Below are 20,799 nucleotides of genomic sequence, written 5' to 3'. Positions count from 1 at the left end.
CCAGTGCCCTTTGGGTGTTCACCAAAGTGAAGGTGAAGGCGGAGGCCACAGCTCATCTGTGCAGATTAGGTGTTTGTCTTCCCCTATCTCGACGACTGACTGTTGAAGGCGGGCTTGCCCAAGGCTGTTGTCTCCCACTTCCATCCTATTGCGGACCTACTGCATTCGCTGTGGTTCACTATAAATGTGCTGAAGTCCCACCTCACTCCCTCTCAAACGATCCCTTTCGTCGGGGCTGTTCTGGACACAGTCAAGTTTTGGGCTTATCCTCCTGAGTGGTGAGTCCAGGATATTCAGGCAATGAGACCTGTTTCAGCCTCTATCCTGGATTTAGGTGAGAATGACTCTGAGGCTGCTGGGCCTCATGCTCTCTTTAATCCTGCTAATAACACGTGCAAGATGGCATATGCAGGCTTTGCAGTGGGACCTGAAGTTTCAATGGGTGCAGCATCAGGGTAATCTCTCCGACAAAGTCCAGATCTCGGCGGTAATTGCGCAAGATCTGCAGTGGTGGTCACCGAACTATGATTGGTTCAGAGGCAGATTCCTCTCCCTTTCCCAACCAGATCTGACAGCAGTAAAAGATGTGTCACTCCTGGGATAGGGCAGCCATCTGTAAAAGGCAAAGATCAGAGGCATCTGGTCTCCTGCGGAGTCTGGACTCCACATTAGCCTGCTGTAGCTTGGTGCGATTCTGCTAGCATTTAAGGCATTTCTTCCCTCTAGCAAAGAGAAGGTACAGGTGTTCATGGACAACACCACCACCACGTGATACTGCAAAAAGCAGGGCGGAGTTGGGTCGTGAACCCTTTGTCAGGAGGTTCTGCACCTCTGGATGTGACTGGAACAGCAGGGCATATCCCTGGTGGTCTAACATCTGGCGATCTCTCTGAATGCCAGAGCTGACAAACTCAGTTGAAAATGTCTAACAGATCATAAATGGCTACTTCATCCCTCAGAGGCACAAGTTCTCTTTCAGTAGTGGGGAGAGCCTTGGTTAGATCTGTTTGCCTCCTCAAAGAACGTGCAATGTCAGCAGTTTTGTGCATTGGAGTTTTCTAGGAGGCAATCACTCGGAACACTTCATCTCAAGTGTAACTCAGGCCTCCTGTACACTTTTCCACCAATACCACTTCTGCCTAGAGTTCTCAAGAAGGTCAAGAATGACCGAGCCCAAGTAATCCTTGGGGCTCCTGACTGGACACAGAGAGCCTGGTATCCTGAGCTGCTGAGCATGTCCATCGATCCTCTGATCAGACTGCCCCTTCGAGAGGATCTTCTGTTGCAGCAGCAGGGGAGGGTTCTGCACCCAAACCTGTCAACTCTACGCTTTCTTGGGTGTAGATTAAGCAGTGACAGTTGACACCTTTTGACCTTCCTCCCAAAGTCTACAATTTAATCTTGGCAGTCAGGCGTCCCTCCACCAAAACGGTATATGCCTGTTGGAAGATATTTTTGGCATGATGCAGACAAGTCTGTAGTCCTCCTTTCTGCCTCTCTTTCTCTGAGGTCCTGTTGTTTATTCTTTCCCTGGTCCAGCAGGGTTCTGCTATGGGCACTCTCAAAGGTTATTTGTTTGCCATTTCTGCTTTTGTCTGTTTAACCTTCTTTGTGTAAGTCTTTCCTCCATTCTCGTTCATTATGCCCCAATGGGATCTGAATTTTGTTCTGACATTTCTGATATGCGCTCCTTTCAAGTCTCTCCACAATTGTCCTCTCAGGCTTCTCACTTTAAAAACAACCTTCCTTGTGGCCATTACATCTGCTTTCAGGGTGAATGAGCTGCAGTAATTTAAGACGCCCTACCTTTCCATTTATCCTGACAAAGTGGTGCTTTGCACTAGGGCTTCCCTTCTGCCAAAAGTGGTTATGCTCTTTTATTTAAGCCAGTCCATCATGGACCCCTACATCTACCGACATCATGGATCAGGGAGACAGCAGTCTGGCCAGTCCGCCACCCCTGCCAGCGCCCCCGCACTCCCTTAGCCTTCCTAGTCTGACTTCCCATCAAGGGCCAGTCGGAGGCAGGGTCCGCCATCACCTTCTCAGCTAACAGTTCATGTCAGACAGGTCAGTTTTGCAGATAGTCCAAAGGGGTGTCTCCCCCCACGCTTTAAGACTACCCCTCCATCCACACCACCGTCCTACAATCGAATGACGGAGAATCACTTATCCCTTCTCCGTGATGAAGTTCCATCTCTCTTGGTCAATGGAGCCATAAAGAGGGTTCCAGTGTGAGAAATAGCTCATGGTTGCTATTCCTGCTAATTTCTGGTACCCAAAAAGGACAAGGACTTCCGCCCTATCCTAGTCCTTCGATCCCTCAATCCCTTCCTCAAAAAGGAGAAGTACTTGAGGTGGACGTACACACCCTACTGCCTGGACCCAAAAAGAGCATTGGTGTTCTACTCTGATCATACAAAAGTGGTCTGGGTAGATGACCAACTCTTTGTAGGTAATGTGGATGCGAAGAAAGGACTGGCAGTACGAAAGCAGACCATCTCCAGATGGGTCGTGCTCTGCATTAAGATCTGCTATGCACTGGCCAAAAACCAACCCCTTGTATGTTTGTGTGCTCATTTCTACACGAGCTGAAGCTGCGACCACTGTGTTATCATGCAAAATTCCAGTCTTTAGCATCTGTCAAGTGGCAGTGTGGACATCTCTGCTCATGTTTACCAAACACTAATGCCTGGACAGTCAGGTCCGTAGGGATGGGCACTTTGGAACAATTTGGTATGAAGTTGTTTTCTTCCTCCAGTCTCGCGCTGTGGTCTGTGAACAATGCATGCCTTTTGAGCCGCTATACCCACTCTTTGTGGTATATGGTTGCGCAAGTCCTGCCGCAGATACCGGAGGAGGCCTGTGCTATCGTCTCCCAAGCTGTCAACGATGGGAGAGATCCGGCGAAGTTCCCAGTCCGTTGTCGGCTGTACATGACCGAATCCCTGTGCAGATCAGTTGCCACGATGGTGGCCTTGAGACACAACGCCTGGTTGCGTACTTCTGTTTTTTCTGGGGCTGTCCAAGAGACCCTCATGGACATGCCCTTTGATGGCTCTCGTCTCTTTGGAGACAAAGCGGCCTTGGAAATATTCCCAGGCCATGGCTTGGTCCCTTGGTCTTTCCTCTCCCCTTCGCCTCCCGCGGTCCGCTTTTCGTTCCTTTCGTGGCCACGGAAGGGGCTCCCTGTTGCGTCATCCACCCAGCCACCATGCCACCCATGCTGTCCAGCGGCTGCGTGGCCGGGGATGTGGAATCCCACGTGGGTGTGGGACAGGGAACCAGATGTCTGGCCAGTCCACCTCTACCCCTGCTGCAGCCTCAAATCCCTCCTAGTCCTGCCCCTCACTCCCATCCAGTTGGCGGCAGGATTCGCCATCACCTGCCCCACTGGGAATGCATCACTACGTATAGGTGGATTTTGCAGATCGTTTGAAAGGGCTACTCCCTCACTTTCGAATCTGCTACACCAGCCATGCCTCCATCCCTCAGCCACCTCCCAGAGGTTCATTTGGCGCTTCTCCGCCAGGAAGTCGCAGCTCTCTTGGCCAAAGGAGCTATAGAGAAGGTCCCTGTGCCCGAAGTAGGTCGTGGTTGTTATTCCCTCTACTTTCTGGTTCCTAAAAGGACAAGGGTTTATGTCCTATCCTAGACCTTCGGGATCTGAACTACTTCCACAAGGAGGAGAAATTTAAAATCCTCACCCTGGCCCAGGTTCTGTCTGCCTTGGACCCAGGAGACTCGATGGTAGCGTTGGACTTGCAGGACGCTTATTTCCACATCCCCATCCTGCCTGCCCACAGACATTACCTACGAGTCATGGTAGGTTACGAGCACTTTCAGTTTACTGTGCTCCCCTTCGGCCTTATCAGCGCCCCTCGGGTGTTCACAAAAGTGTTGGCGTTGGTTGCAGCTCACCTGCGCAGGTTAGGGGTATCAGTCTTCCCCTACGTCGACGACTGGCTGTTGAAGGCGGACTCACCCCAGAAAGTTGTTTCCCACCTTCAGACTACAGCGAACCTCCTGCACACGCAGCGGTTCACTATAAACATGCCGAAGTCACACCTGACTCCCTCTCAGACGCTCCCCTTCATCAGAGCTGTTCTGGACACAGTGCAGTTTCCGGCTTATCCTCCCTAAAATCGAGTCCAAGATATTCAAGGGATGATTCTGATCGTTCAGCCTCTGTCTTGGGTTTTGGTGAGACTGACTCTGAGGCTGCTGGGCCTCATGGCCTCCTGCATCCTGCTAGTGACACATGCCAGATGGCATATGTGGGCTCTGCAGTGGAACTTGAAGTTCCAGTGGGCTCAGCATCAGGAGAATCTCTCCGACATGGTCCAGATCTCGGAGGGGACTGCGAAAGACCTGCAGTGGTGGCTTTCAAATTCTCATTGGGTCCACAGCAGACCCCGCTCCCTTCCCCAACCAGATCTATCTATAGTGACAGATGCGTCACTTCTGAGTTGGCCACATGGGAGAGGCGGAGATTAGAGGCCTCTGGTCTCTGGCGGAGTCTAGGCTCCATATCAGTCTTCTGGAGCTCCGGGCGATCAGGCTTGCATTGAAAGCATTTCTTCCCTCTCTCAAAGGGAAAGTAGTGCAGGTGTTCACGGACAATACTATTGCCATGTGGTACTACAACAAACAGGGTGGAGTAGGGTCCTGGATCCTTTGTCAGGCGTCACTATGCTTCTGAACATGGCTGGAACACCAGGGCATTACCCTGGTGGTTCAACATCTGGCAGCTTCTCTCAACGCCAGAGCGAACAAACTCAGCTGTCGATGCACAGCCGATCACTAATGGCATCTCAATCCAGAAGTAGTGCAAGGTCTTTTTCAGCAGTGGGGAGAGCCTTGGTTAGATCCGTTTGCCTCCACAGAGAATGCGCAGTGTCAGCTGTTTTGCGCGTTGGAGTTTCCAAGGCGGCACTCGCTCAGAGATGCTTTTAGTCTCTAGTGGAACTCCGGCCACCTTTCCGCCTATACAACTTCTGCCCAGAGTTCTCAAGAAGATCAGGCACGACCGGGCCCAATTCATCTTGGTGGCTCTGGACTGGGCACGGAGAGTCTGGTATGCTGAGCTATTGAGCATGTCCATCGATCCTCCACTCAGACTCCTTTTTCGGGCGGATGTTCTGTTGCAGCAACAGGGGATAGTTCTTCACCCTAACCTTTCCGACCTCCGCCTTCATGCGTGGATGTTCAGCGGCGACAGTTGACAACTTTTGATTTTCCACCTGAAGTCTGCGATGTTATCTTGGCAGCCAGGCGTCCCTCCACCAAAACTGTATATGCCTGTTGTTGGAATAAATTTATGGTATGGTGCACCAGAAAATCTGTTGATCCCCTCTCTGCCCCTCTATCCGAGGTACTTTTGTTCATTCTTTCTTTGGCCCAGCAGGGCTCTGCTTAATGCACCCTTAAAGGGTATTTATCTGCCATTTTGGCCTTCCTTAGGTTACCTGATCAGTTTTTATATCTCCTATTGTGAGTAGATTCCAGAAAGGCCTCAACCATGTATTTCCTCCAACTCCATTTATCCTGCCTCAGTGGGACCCCAATCTTGTCCTTACATATTTAATGTGTACTCCCTTTGAGCCGATGCACAATTGCCCCTTACAGCGCCTCACCTTTCTTTTTGCATCACCTCTGCTCACAGGGTGAGTCAGCTACAAGCCCTTTCGTCCAAATCTCCATACTTGTCTGTGCACCCTGACAAAGTGGTGTTGCGCACTAAGGCTTCCTTCCTTCCAAAGGTGGTTACGCCTTTTCATGTAGGCCAGTCCATCACCCGGCCTACTTTCTACGCACCCCCCACATCCGTCTCATGAGGAAGAGAGACTCCACTGTCTGGACCCAAAAAGAGCATTGGCGTTCTATCTTAATCGTACTAAAGATTTCCGGGTGGACGATCAACTCTTTGTTGGGTATGTGGGTGCGAAAAAAGGGAAGGCGGTGCAAAAACGTACCATCTCTCGATGGGTACTTCTTTGTATCGAAATGTGGTTTGCTTTGGCCAAGAAGCAACCCCCTGAGGGCTTGCGAGCTCATTCCACCAGAGCAACTGCTGCTTCCACTGTCTTAGCACGCGGAGTTCCTGACCTGGATATCTGCCAGGCAGCTAGGTGGGCGTCCCTACACATGTTTGCCAAACACCAGTGCCTGGACAGTCAGGTCCATTGGAATGGCTACTTTGATCGCGGGGTCCTGTAGGACTTTCTAGTGTGAACTTGGTTTGCAGACTCCCCTGCAGGGAAGGTATTGCCAGGGTATGTATTCAAAGGTAAGGAATCTGTAACTTGAAGTCTCTTGTACTACTACTGATGTCATCACGGCAACTACGACGCCCGCAAAGTCGACTGACTCCACCTACCTACGCGCAAGGGTATATCTCGAAGAAAAATCTCTGGACCCAGGCTGACAGGAATCTGCAACTAGACTATGTCTCTACCAGATATTTTGTTACCAGAGGTAAGTAACTTGTACTTTACTACAAGTGAATGACTTGGTTGAGGCAATGAAAAAAATGTGTGAAAGCTAGTGCTGAAAGAGCACTAAAACCTGGTATTTCGTTAGGTGTTATGTTGAGAGAAACTTTGGTGGCTCACAAAACCACACCGAACCATGTGACTGGAGTGGCACTATTTGAACGTATGAGGGGAGGAGAGCAGTTACCAAATTGAACCCTTTCTATTTGAAGGTTACAGTGAACTGTGAGGATGAGATGAGTCAATGACCGCGAATGAGTAATCATCAAAAGAGGTATAAGTTATGCTATTACAGCACTCACAAGACAAAAGATGGGTCTTGGGCAATTAGTGTCAGTGTGTTGGTAAAAAAAAAAAAAAAAAAAACAGGTTTGTGAAGAAAGAACTTTCAGACTTTATTGGTCCTTTCAAGATTAATGGAATTAAGAAAAATATAGTCATACTGGACAGCGAGGTGTGGAGTATGTTTAGGCTGGTGGAAGGTGATGGTATTGTTGAAGGTTCAACCACTTTAATTGCAAAGGCGTTAGAGTGATAGATCATCAATTGGCAATTTCTCACCAGAGATGGTCCAATGTGGTTATGAAGTCACCGGGGTGTTTTGTACTAAATTATTTGTTATCAGAGTTATGCATTTTTTATGTACGTTATAATGACTTGATTTTAAATGTATTCATATTGGCATAATAACCTTGTGTATTTTTTTCTCAAAATAATATTCTGTTATTCTCATTGATATTCTTCTATTTTTTAATGTTGCAGATTTCTTTTTATGTCATTTTTTGTTAATTACATATTGTAATCTCGTAGGAAAACAACAGATTCCTTTTTTGTGTAATAAACGGGATGTGTTGTGGCTTGACAATCTGTGAGGTCATTGCTGGAATGTACAGGAAAAGAATGTTGGGTTGAGAGTCAATTGGAGGGGAGCTGGAGACCAAATGGGAAGTCTCCAGACTTGCCGGACTGACAGAAGGGTTCGTGTACTAGGTGGTGAATTTCTGCAATACACTACTCCCACCATTCCTGGCATTATCGTCTGTGGCAGTGTCTGACAGTGAGAATGGTAATACTAGCATACTGCTCATCATTCCTGGGCAGGGGCTGTAGCTAAACAGCTATTGCTTACTGACAAAGGTATGCTGTGCGATCCATCTTAAGAAACAACATTTTTAGGCTTGCTGTTTTATACTAAAATATAGCATTGCGTGTAAAAGAAGGAGGGATAAGGTTTTAGGATACTTGCTAACCATGTTAGGAATATTCATGTTTTTGCTGGCCAAGACATGCATTGTTGCATTTATTTTCACATTCGGCTTATTATTCTTCATTTTTCATGCACTTGGGTTTTAAAAAAATAAACATTTTAAAGTTTTTTCCAATGTTTCTTAGTGCATTTTTTAGTATGTCGATCATTTACAAAAGAGGATTTGGAGTTCCACTGTGTACCTGAACTCATCTAGAGGAACTGATCATGACCAGAAAACACCATCCTTGTAGTATTGTTTGGTGGGTTGTGTATGAGTCAGAGGACGGTCTTGGACTGTCTGACCTGGAGTTATATTACATGCCAGCTACAGCATACCATACGATGATTGGAAGATGAGGACAACTGGCAAAAGTGGTTGCTCAAGAGTACTAGAGCTTATGAGACACAATGATCTCGCTCATGAAGGGGGGGGCGTATACTGCACATACATAATGAGGCAGGTAGTAGAGGCCTGGAACATGGCTGTGTCAGGGATCCTGCAGCACCCCCATTTAAGGGGTAGTTAGAAAAATGGTCACTATAGCCATTCAGTCAGATAGGTGATGATATCTCAGTATGAAGATGGAGAGAAGAGCAGGAGCAACACAATCGGAGACCTGTACCAGGAGGGCCCTTTCTACATTTGCACAGGTGCAGGAATCCTTTGGGATTGGCCCTAGACAGTTCCTGCAATATGCTAAGCTGGCAAATATGGCCAAGGAGCTATGGACGGGATTTACCATGGGACCCGATCCACTGCAGGTACTCCTGGCCCTGGGAGAGGGCTGCTGATTACTGCCCCATCTGTACAGGGCGCTGAAGGCAAATAAGAGACACACGCCCTTAATGATTAGGAAAAAATGGTCTGAGGATATACAAGAGTCCATTGCAGGTAAGGATTGAACCATGGCATGTACACGAGTAAAGCCTGTATAAAGTAACGTGCGATTTAAACTAACTTCATTTTATTACCTACACCGCACTTATATAACGTCATAAAAGATAAGTAAAATATATCCTGGGATACCGGTGGGGACTCCTTTATTCATGTGACATGGGCATGCGTGTTTGTAGAGGAATAACTCTGCAAGATCACAGACCACATTCCAGAGTGTGGGCTCTTTGAAATGTGCAATGCTGGACAGCTCAGCGGTCTCGGTTGTGCACTGCTTTGAATCAATAGGATTCATGCACATTGAACTCTAATTTTGTGAGGATTATTCGTTGTCTGTGTTTTTATGTTATGTGGTGATGCTGTATGAATTGTATGGTGGTTTTGTGTAGTGGTGTAGCTAGGGTGTCATGGGCCCTTAATCAAGTAGTAGGTATGTCCTTCCCCCTTCCCCCAAATCCCTTGGTTTGGTAGTAAAAAAAATGAATATAATTGAGGAAATAGGACCCCCTACTCGATGGTCGTGGTGCCACTGCACTTACTGCAACATAAGCTATGGCCAAGAGAGTTATTCTCTACTCATTCAGTGCCGGCGCAGCTGTCTGTGTGTGTGTGTGTGTTTCTTTGGCTTTGCAATGTGTTGGTTTGACCTGAAACTTGTATATTCAGTCCAGCATGGGGTTCATGCATGCATGTCGAAGGCGAATGCCAGTGTTGTGTGTCATTTGGGTTTTGGTTTGAGTGTTGTGGTGGTAGCTTGTGATAGTATCACTCAGGTTCATTGGGTGTGCTAGGGATTGTAGTCAGAAATGTTGTCATTGAGGACAGGCTGAAGACAACGAATAGACAGACTAAGGCAAGGAAGGTATATGTTTTGTTGACAGATATGTTTATAGAGGGTTGGCCTTGGCGTAGCTGTTAGCAGTTTTCAGAGATTCATAGCTACCCTTAAATAGTCTGCCGTTTATCTTTGTAGCTCCCTTGGATTGGCGATAGGGATTTAACTTTATTGTATGTAAAACGATGAGCTGGATTAAGGTTGCTGCCCTACCTTGAAGTGTCATGGAATCGAAGGATGCTTAATCAGGGCTCCTTTAACATGCAAAAGCAGTTTCTCGCTCCTGCAATATTGATGTTGCCTTGCAGCCTCAAAATGTGTTTAACATCTCCCTTGGGGTATTACCCTTGCACATGATTGCACAGCCCTCTGATCTTAAATCCTTTCTCTGTGTTTTCTTTATGTTGCTCTGAGGCAGGATTTTCGTTGCATTGTTGACACTGGCTAGATATGTGACCCCTGCTGCTCAGAAGCTTACAAACTAACATCAAAGAAGAAAATCAGTTTCCTCAATTAACCTTTTGTAAGTCTGTCTCTTGTTTGCTGCTGCATTCACTTAATTATTGTTTTAATGGATTTTGTTTGGATATAATTATTTTGTGGTACTGTGATCTTCCTGAGACAGTTTCATTATTCATTGTAAATCTATCTCATGAGGGTACCCAGGAAATCTGACCCGATTGTGGCCAGTATGTTCCTTTTGATTATATTATTTAAAATGTTTCCTTCATATGAAAATTTAAAGTTAGGGCTCAGGCAAAGTACATGTGAAGATCTCAGCCTGAACATACGTTTCCTTCTTTTTGTTATTCACCAATATTCTGAGTCCTACGTCTGATAAGCTCCACAAGGCTCAGGTTTCCAGGTATATTCCCGGGAATGTCAGGTGACCTTTCATATGGAATCCTCTTACGGCTTTGTTTGTCCCTCCTTGGAGCGGTTTTGTTACCACCTTGGCCACCAACCATATTACGTGAATAATTGCATGTTTGCTGATACGTGTGACTGTGAGCAAACTTCTTTTTCCTTTTGTGTCTCTCCTTCGCGCTCACGCCCATGGCAGCCGTGGTGCTTCGAATTGGCTTGCTTATGTTAGCTGTTTTACTTTGCATTTTTTCTTATGTATGTGGCAAGAAAAGTCCAGTTAGGAATTTATAACGTTAATAACTCTAACTCGAGCAAACGTGAGGCCCATTGCATTGCAAATGCTTGTTTAGGTCTCAGCCTACCAGAGAGCACAACTGTCTGGTTTGCTAAAGACATCTGGGGAACATTCAGAAAGCTGACCTAGAAATGCATTCTGCTTGTTGCCTTGCTATTGGCTTTGTGATTTGTAATTCACGTTTTCTTGCTTTCCATTTGCTGCCTTTATTTGTTTTAGGCTGTCTAGCTAGAGATTGTACCTTCCCATGCCCAAATCTTAATTTCAGTACCATTCCTGGTGCTCCCATTCTGTAAACAGGCCCGTAAATCTTGCTGTTATCTCGTCACATTTGCTGTGCATTCAAAGACCTACATCAAATGCCAGGGGCTGTCTTCCGAGGACGCTTGTTTGCTTTACTTTCTTTAACTTCAGAGTGAGAGGATGTATGCGACAATCCTGCTGGACCCCCTGACCTGCCTTAAGGCCAGGAACGACTCCTCACATTGGGGTGGAGCCTCCATTCTGCCCTCACGTCCCTGACCCCGTCCTTGCTGCCTCGCTGCCGTTTGTGGTAAGAGCTTCTAGCATTTTCTGTACTTGCTCTGCATTTCGTTTGCTGCATATCGAAATTCGTTCTGACCTGTGACTCTATTGTAATTGTGCCCTTTTTTGTGCCCCGCTTCGTTTTCTCCGCTGTTCTTGCTGCCTTTGTTTCCCCCTCCGGCTCTTGCCGGTTCCCTGTCCCTGCTGCTGCGTCCCCTGCGGCCCGCACCCCTTGTGCTCCCATTGGTCCACCCCTTCCCTCCTCCCAGCTGCTCCTCCCTCCTACCTCCCTTTCTGAATGGCGGCCGTGGCCCGATGAGTGACCCCTGACAAGCCCGACCGCGCCCAGCGCCAGGACCCCTGGTCCCCAAGACCACCACGGCCAGCAACACCATTACACCGCCAGCACACTCCACGCATTCAACACCGGACGAGCACACGGCTGCTTCCTGGCCTCCCCTGACTACACCCAAGGACCCTTCACCTGCCAGAACTGCAGCCTCACAGGCCTCAAAATCGCCAAACCTCCTGCTGAACCTGACCACAATTACCTCAGATGCATCCTAAACACCCGCTCTGCACACAAACACGCCGTCGAACTCTGGGACTCGCTCGACACCTCCACCCTGGACATCGCCTTCCTTACTGAGACCTGGATGAACGCCTCCTCGGCCCCAGACATTGCCATAGCCATTCCAGATGGCTACAAGATCACCCGCAGGGATCGCACCTACTGAGTCTGAGGCGGAATCGCCATCGTCCACAATAACACCGTCAGGGTCATGACACGTACCAACGACACCCTCAGCACTAACGAACACCTGCACTTCCAGATCCACACCAACACCACCCTCAGAGGAACCCTCCTCTACAGACCCCCCCGGACCACGGCCTCAGTTCTGCGACTCCATTGCCGACCTAGTCAGCAGGCATGCCCTAGCCTCCGCCAACTACGTCCACGGCGATCTGAACTTTCACCTTGAGAATAACAACGACCCCAACTCCACCACCCTAATCGACATCCTCGCCACCTTCGGACTCAGACAACTCGTCACTACCCCAACACACTCCGCTGGCCACACGCTGGACCCCATCTTCTCCGCTAGCCCCCACGTCACCTTCAGCCACACCACCGAACTTCCATGGGCCGACCACCACTGCATCCACTTCACCTTCCAGAAACCCACCACGCACCACCGCCCCTAACAGATCCCCGCCGCAACCGGAGCAAAATCAGCCAAGACCAGCTGAACACCAGCCTCGCCCGAAAACCACCCACCGAATCCACCAATTCCAAGCTCGTTGCCTGCAGCCTCTGCCGCTGGATCGACAACTGCGCCAACACACTCGCCCCGCTCAATAAACCTTCCAACAGAAGTGCCAACAAGAAAGCCAGCTGGTTCACCTCAGATCTTCAAGCCTCCAAGCAAACCTGCCGGAAACTGGAGAGAAAATGGCTCCTCGAACAGACACCGGACAACCATACCGCCTTCAAGAACGCCATCCGCAATCACCCTCACCTCATCAGAACTGCCAAGAAAACCACCTTCAAAGACCGCCTGGACAACAACACACACAACAGCAAGGAGCTCTTCAACATCGTGAATGAACTTTCCAACCCTAGCTCCAGCACAAACAACATCCCACCTTCACAAGACCTGTGCAACTCCCTCGCCGCCTTCTTCCACCACAAGATCACAGACATCCATAACAGCCAGACCACCCCCCCATTTACCGACTCCTCAGACCCTCCACTCACCTTCAACTATGACCCCCTGCTCATCTGGGCCAACGTGAATGAAGACGACACAATCAAAACAATGAGCACTATCCACTCTGGATCTCCGTCAGACCCATGCCCGCACCACGTCTTTAACAAAGCAAGCGCCACCATCGCACCCCACCTCCGCAGAGTCATCAACATCTCCTTTGAGACCGCGACCTACCCCGAGAGCTGGAAGCATGCTGAGATCAAACCCCTACTCAAAAAACCTATGGCGGACCCGAGAGACCTCAAGAACTTCTGTCCCAGCTCCCATTCCCGGCCAAGGTCATCGAGAAGATCGTCATCAGACAACTGATCCACTACCTCGAAGAAAACAACATCCTGGACCCATCCCAATCAGAGTTCCGCAGCAACCACAGTACCAAAACCGCCCTCATCGCCGCCGCCACCGACGACATCAGGGCCTTGCTCGACAATGGCGAAACCGCCGGCACTCATCCTCCTGGACCTCTCGGCCGCCTTCGACACCGTCTGCCACCACATCCTACGCAGATGCCTCCACAACGTAGGGATCCGGGACAAAGCTCTATAGTGGACCACCTCCTTCCTCTCTGGCAGAACCCAGAGCGTCCGCATCCACCCTTTCCGCTCCGAAACCTCCAAGATCATCTGCGGCGTTCCCCAAGGATCATCCTTCAGCCCTACACTATTCAATGTCTACATGGTCTCGCTCGCCCACGTCACCCGGCTACACAACCTCAACATCATCTCCTACGCTGACGACACCCAACTGATTCTTTCCCTCACCAAGGATCCCCTCACCGCCAAATCCAACCTCCACGAAGGAATGAAGGACGTTGTCGAATGGATGAGAAACAGCAAACTGAAGTTGAACTCAGACAAGACAAAGGTCCTCATCCTCTGCGCCAACCCCTCAGCCTGGGATGACTCCTGGGGGCCAACCGCTTTGGGAGCAGCCCCAAAACCCACCAACCAAGCACGCAGCCTGGGCATCATCCTCGACTCAACTCTCTCCACGACCAAGCAAGTCATCGCCGTCTCCTCATCCTGCTTCAACACCCTCCGCAAGCTCTGCAAGATCTACAGATGGATCCCCACAGATACAAGAAGAGCAGTCACCCAAGCCCTCGTCAGCAGCAGACTTGACTACGGAAATGCCCTCTACGCAGGAGCCCCGGCCAAATTCCTCAAACGACTGCAATGCATACAAAACGCCTCCGCACGCCTGATCCTCGATGCCCACCGCCACAGCCACATCACTCCCCTGCTGAGAGACCTACACTGGCTCCCCGACAACAAAAGGATAACCTTCAAGCTCCTCACCCACCCACACAAGGCGCTCCACAACACCGGACCAACCTACCTCAACAGACGACTCACCTTCTACACCCCCTCCCGCCAACTCTGCTCAGCCGACCTCGCCCTCGCCACCGTCCCACACATCCGAAGAGCGAACATCAGAGGCAGATCCTTCTCCCACCTCGCCGCCAAGACTTGGAACACCCTTCCCTTGCCCCTGCGACAGACGGAAGGCCTGCTGACTTTCAGGAAGTGGCTCAAAACCTGGCTATTTGAGCAGTAGCAGCACCCCCATCTCCCCCCCCCCCTCAGCGCCTTGAGACCCTCTCGGGGGTAGTGCGCTCTACAAATAGACTGACTGATTGATTGGATACTGGGGATAGGAAAGAGTTTTTTCTAGCACACAGTAACATTTAAACTAACTATATAAGTATTTCAGAATGTATCAGAGTTAGGATCACAAATGAAGCACATTTTTTGTTATTTCTGAAGTGTGTTGGAAACAAATACTTTAAAATGATTAAAACAAATGATTACACTAGATGATGCAATTTCCACACATTTTCGTCTGTGCACTGTATAGTTGTATTAGTGAAACTGTATATCTATACAAATATAATGGTAATTTCAACTGAAAATGTGTGGACTGTAATGGTACAGTGCTACCACACTGTGAATGCACCCCTCCATGCCACTCCACTTTACTCTGCACCACTCCACACCACAGCACTCCACTTTGCACTACTCCATGCCACTTAATGCTATGCCTCTCTACTCTACCCTGTACCACTCTACTCTATGCCAATGCACTCTTCACCCCTCTACTCTACATCAATGTTCTCTTTGCCATTGCATTCTCCAACACTGCAGTCTAGTCCACACCAATCTACACTGCACAACTCCACTCTACGTCACTGTACTCTACGCCACTTTTCAACACTACACCCTGTGCCACGGCAGTCTATGCACTCTACGCCAATGCACTTTCTTCTGTAAAACTCAACTCTATGGCCCTGCACGCTATGCCAATCAACTGTATGCCACTCTAATCTACCCGTCTGCACTCTATGCCTCAGCACTCTACACCACTTTACGCTGTTGTACTCTATGCAACCACACTCTACCTTGCACCACTCCACTCTATACCACTTCACACTACTCTGAAACAATCAACTGTATGCCATGGCATTCAACGCTGCCACTGCACTATACACAACCGCACTGTCACTGCACTCTACGCTACTGCATTCTGCATCACTGTACTCTGTGCCACTGCTCTCTACGCCACTCTACTTTACATACTTCACTCTGACACTCAAGTCTGCAACACTGTACCCTCTGGCATTGAACTCTATGCCACTCTACGCTATCTATGCTGCGCTACTCTAAGCCACTGCACTCTATGATACTATAGTCTACTCTTCACCACTCTGTGCCACTGCAGTTCATGCCACTTGATTCTCCACCACTGCATCATTAAACTCTACGGCAGTCCACTCTGCACCACCGCACTCTACGCCTTTCCACTCTGTGCCACTGCATTGATCGCTGCTGAATTCAGTGCCACTCTACTCTGCCACTATTCTATGCAACACACTACGCCAGTGCACTCTACACCAGTCAACTCTACTCTGTGCTACTCCAGTGTGTGCCACTCTACACTACTCCACACTATGCCACTCCAATACACTGCTCTCTTTTCCACTCCATTCTACAACACTCTGATTCACTCTTCACCATTCCATTCTGACACTCCACATCACTCTTCTCTACATCACTAACTTTTAGCCATACTGAACAGCAGCCATGCCTATGTACAACATGACAAAGCCAATAGCCCTTGCACAGACGATAACTATTTATCAGCTTTTAAATGCTGGTTTCCACAAGTCGGTAAACATTTTTCCACATGCCAAAAATTCCTTCCTCAACACATCTGGTGCTGATCGGTTCTCCTTCCCACACTGGAAGTTGAGTTATGCTTGTCCTGTTCTCAGGATGGAAAATGAAGGAAGACATTTTTGGGAATGACCACAAATGTATGTGTTTGTGGGCTTTCCCAAACTTAAAAAGCAGACTATCTCCTGGAGTACCCTTTTCTACCCCTTGGGCAGGATTCATGGATGTAGAAATCCTTGCGCTTGTAGCAGAGATCTCCACACTCATAAATGGGTCTAGCCTTGTCAGGAGTCTCTTGTGAATTCTCGGCAGGTGCATAAAAGGTGAGTTTGTTAGCTAGCATTTGTTTATGACCTTACCTTTGCAAATAGGCCTTAGTGTGTTGCAGAGCATGGTATCGCTTACATTGATCGTATGTAATTTCACTGAATGCTTGAAGTCATCCAATGAATTAACAGTGTTGGTTGCACCATGGATGTCTACAATGTGTTGAGTATTGAGCAGCGCACCCACAGACCCGGCTTAGCTTGGCTACCCTTGGTCTGTTGGCAGCACTACACAATAGATAGTGTCTATGTCACTTCGAAACCCACAATGCACGCCTGTTGTTATCCTAGAGAATCCCTCCCTGCAAGCTCTGGGTGTGGGAAGATGAGGCTATGGTTGCTGCCAGCCATTCCTTGATCATTGATTATTTTCTCCTGTGCCCTTTGCTCCTGATTTACTACCAGTTTTTCTCCTCCCGAACCTAGAGCGATCTCAGTGCTCAATGTTACAGCCTTAAGTGTGCATAGCTATATTTAAGGATGTTACTGACGGAGATGTAGTCAGAGTTATCTGCTTTGAGGCGGCCACTGACTGGAAGACTAAAAACGTTTGTTCTAAATTGAGTTTGAAGAGAGATTGCTTGTATACAAGCCAGTGTGCCACTTCATGTTCGAGTTTCGAACTATAAGGAGAAAATAAGAGAATGATTTAGGCTCTACATGACCTAATTCTATTGTTTGGGAGCATGAGATGTAATCTATGCTGTAATTCCTGAAAAGACAACAAGACTACTCCTTCTGTCATTGAGTGCTATCAGAGTCTGACTCGTGAACTGTTTCAAAGAGTCGAATTCTTCAGCTTGGTCGTGTTGGAAAATATCTTTGATAGAGTATTTTGCTCAGCAGTATAGAACTGTTATTCATGGCTACTTTGCTCTAAGGTAGATGGTCTCTTTGATCGATGCTGGAGACCATGTTTTGGTCTGGTTTTGTTCCATTACCAATAAGCTTTTGTCCGTCAATACGTTTTCCCAGACAAGACAGGGTAATTTTTTAATCCTGTAAATCTGTGGAAGGCATCACTCACGGCAGCAATTATAATGGTCAAAGTTGTTTCTGGCACCTTAATCTATACCTTGGGTTTGATACCCCTAAAGGGGTCTAACGGGGAGATGTTCAGAAAAAGCAGCACTCAATGCCTTCCTTAGATTTCATGCCTCTGAAATTAAATTTGAAGATGTATTTCAACTTGTGAACCAGTTGCCCAGGGGCACGCTTCTACGCGGCTTTGATCTGCTACTGCCGCGCCTCTTGCTCTGGAATTCCGAGGTTTTTTTAGTTGTCATGTCTCCTGCGCTGTTTTTGAGCATGTCCCGAAGCCGCGCTGACAGACGGAGTAGTTTTGCCAGCAGCCCCTTTAACTAAGTGTAGACAGATAAGCATGTTCGACTAAGTGCCCTTTCGTTATCCGCCACAACGTATTGGTCGCATCAATGTTTAATTCAGGCTCTGGGCGGCATTCGTGCTCCATTCTGCTCGGCTTGTTTAGCAGAGTGTATTATTATTATTAATTCACACACCTGGGCAGCTGGCGTTGGGCGAGACTGTGCTCACCTGCCTCATCCGTCCGAGTTTTAGCTACCCGTGTCTGTCTGCCCCTAGGAATGTCCATCCTCCTGCGCAGGACCTGCTGCTGATGTACAGCAAAGCAAGGAACTCAACCACAGTGCCTGGACACTGTCAGCTCACCTTGGGAGTGAGACTGCGAACAGACTGAGTGGAAATAATAGTCACCCGCTTTTGAAAATAATCCTTGCGTACGATTGAATTTAGGGTACCAGAGTAATCCAAATACCCATTACATCAGAAAACGTAACCTGTTGCTGTAAAAAAAAAAAGACTATTGGGTGGAACACTGCATATGTACAGTTCAGAAAAGAAGGTCAAGCTTATGTGAAAAGACGCCTACCTTTCTAATTTTGTTTCTGCGTTTTATCGCTAAGCATGTGCATTTTAACCTGATATTCTACCAATTGCCAATGCTCCCATTGTGGTCACCTCTATCATGATGCAGCGCCTGTCAATCCATTTATTTTCTTTTAAGTCTACCGTGAAGGCTCATCGCCCCGTCATGCTTTACTTCAGTTTTGAATTATTTTTTACATTTGCTGAAGGATTGGGACTCCCAGATACACTTTTCTTAAGCATTGGCATGCTCAGCTAATTATTTGCAATTGGATATGAACGTGTCTATTCTCATGGAGATTTCGTTTTAAAAAAAATCTTTGTTATTTATTTTCGTTTAAAGTAAAGCACCCTCTTATGGTCCACTCCCTCCCGCACCCTTCTGCTTCGTCCGGTGTTGTGTCCTCCTATTTTCCTGTTAGCTAGTCAGGGCCCCCGAGATCCCAGGTCCCCCAGATCTTCGCAAACTGCCCCTGTATACCTCCCCCTCAAGTATTTAACAGCATTCGATCCCTGCTTCCCGTTCTCTGAGTGATAGGGCTGCCTCACATCCCCACCTCTTGGTGATATCTAGTTTCACCACCGCAAGCGAGGGGATTGCTGGGTAGAAGGAAGTTTGTGGCTCCCCTCAGATTCCAGAACTTTGCAGCACATAAATGTGATGAAAACGTTTTTTTGGGCCAAATTTTGAGGTTTGCTAAGGATTCTGGGTAACAGGATCTGGTGAGAACGGCACAGGTTTTACCCCATCCTGGGTTCCAATAGGTGTCTAGTTTTCAGAAATGTCCAGGTTTGATAGATTTTCCTAGGTGCTAGATGAGCTAGAGGCCAAAATCCACAGTTTCCTGTCGCGGGCACTAGGCCTACCCACACAAGTGAGGTACCATTTGTATCAGGAGACTTGGGAGAAAACTGGGTGGAAGGAAATTTGTGGCTCCTCTTAGATTCCAGAACTTTCTATCACCAAAATGTGAACAAAAAGGTTTTTTTTTTTTTTTGTGCCAAATTTTGAGGTTTGCAAAGGATTCTGGGTAACAGAACTTGGTGAGAGCCCCAAAAATCACCCCATCTTGGATTCCCCAGGGTGTGTAGTTTTAAAAAAATGCATGGGTTTGGTAGGTTTCCCTAGGTGCTGGCTGAGCTAGAGGCCAAAATTCACATCTAGGCACTTTGCAAAAAAATGTTGGATTTCAATGTAAAATGTGATGTGTCCATGTTGTGTTTCCTGACGCGGGCATTAGGCCTACCCACACAAGTGAGGTACCATTTTTATTGAGTGACTTGGAGGAACCCAGAATAGAAGAACAAGTGTTATTGCCCCTGGTCTTTCCCTACATTTGTTCCTTCCAAATGTAAGACAGTGTGTAAAAAAAGACAACTGTTTGAGAAATGCCCTGGAATTCACATGCTAGCATGGGACCCTGGAATTCAGAGATGTGAACATAACTACTGCTTCTCAACACCTTATCTTGTGCCCATTTTGGAAATACAAAGGTTTCCTTGATACCTGTTTTTCACTTTTTATATTTCACCAAATGAATTGCTGTATACCCGGTATACAATGAAAACCCATTGCAAAGTGCAGCTCCTTTCTTGGCTGGGTACCTAGGGTTCTTGATGAACCTACAAGCCCTTTATATCCCTGCAACCAGAAGAGTCCAGCAGACGTAACAGTATATTGCTTTAAAAAATCTGCCATAGCTGGAAAAAGTTATACGAGAAAACACGACAGAAATGGCTCTTTTTTTCACCTCAATTTCAATTTTTTATTTATTTTAGCTGTTACTTTCTGTAGGAAAACCTTGAAGGATCTACCTAAATGACCCCTTGCTGAATTCAGAATCTTATCTGCTTTTCAGAAATGTCTAGCTGTCCGGGATCCAGCATTGGTTTCACACCCATTTCTGTCACTATCTGAAAAGAGGCTATAAGCACAAAAATTAGTAAAAATGGGATATGTTCCAGTAAAATGGCAAAATTGTGTTGGAAAATTTGGTTTTATGAGTCAAGTATGCCTGTTCTATAATGCTGTGAAGATTGTGATTTTAGCACCCAAAACAATTTCTTGATGCCAAGCTTTCTTCTGCAGCCCTTTTTTCCCATTTATTTAAAAAAAAAAAAAACTAATTTAGCTGTATTTTGGCTAATTTCTTGGTCTCCTCCAAGGGAACCCACAAAATCTGGATACCTCTAGAATCCCTAGGATGTTGGAAAAAGGACACAAATTTGGCGTGGGTAGCCTATGTAGACAAGACGTTATGAGGGCCTGAGCGTGATCTGCCCTAAATAGCCAAAAAAAGGCTTGGCACAGGAGGGGGAAACAGCCTGGCAGCGAAGGGGTTAAAGCAGCGCTCCTCATCCTTCTCACTTGACACTGTTGCCAAACCATTTTTGTGCACCCTCCAGTCACACTATGAGACCTGTGGACGTCAGAATTAAACATTGCCTGTATTTCTGGTGTTC

At 47.6% G+C, this 20,799-nt stretch overlaps 1 protein-coding gene and 1 long non-coding RNA gene across 3 annotated transcripts in view; one reads left to right on the top strand and one right to left on the bottom strand.

The window, feature by feature from the left end:
* Nucleotides 1-20,799, top strand: part of EXOC6B (exocyst complex component 6B) — a 1,319,737-nt gene that overhangs the window by 1,101,115 nt on the left and 197,823 nt on the right. The gene's annotated exons all lie outside the window — the stretch shown is intronic.
* LOC138296252 (uncharacterized) overlaps nucleotides 1-20,799 on the bottom strand; it is a 187,066-nt gene that overhangs the window by 86,157 nt on the left and 80,110 nt on the right. The gene's annotated exons all lie outside the window — the stretch shown is intronic.

The sequence above is a fragment of the Pleurodeles waltl genome, chromosome 1_2 (genome assembly GCF_031143425.1).
Source record: "Pleurodeles waltl isolate 20211129_DDA chromosome 1_2, aPleWal1.hap1.20221129, whole genome shotgun sequence".
Classification (NCBI taxonomy): Eukaryota; Metazoa; Chordata; class Amphibia; order Caudata; family Salamandridae; genus Pleurodeles; species Pleurodeles waltl.
The sequence above is the reverse complement of the archived record's forward strand: the minus strand, read 5'-3'. Positions and strand labels throughout refer to the sequence as shown.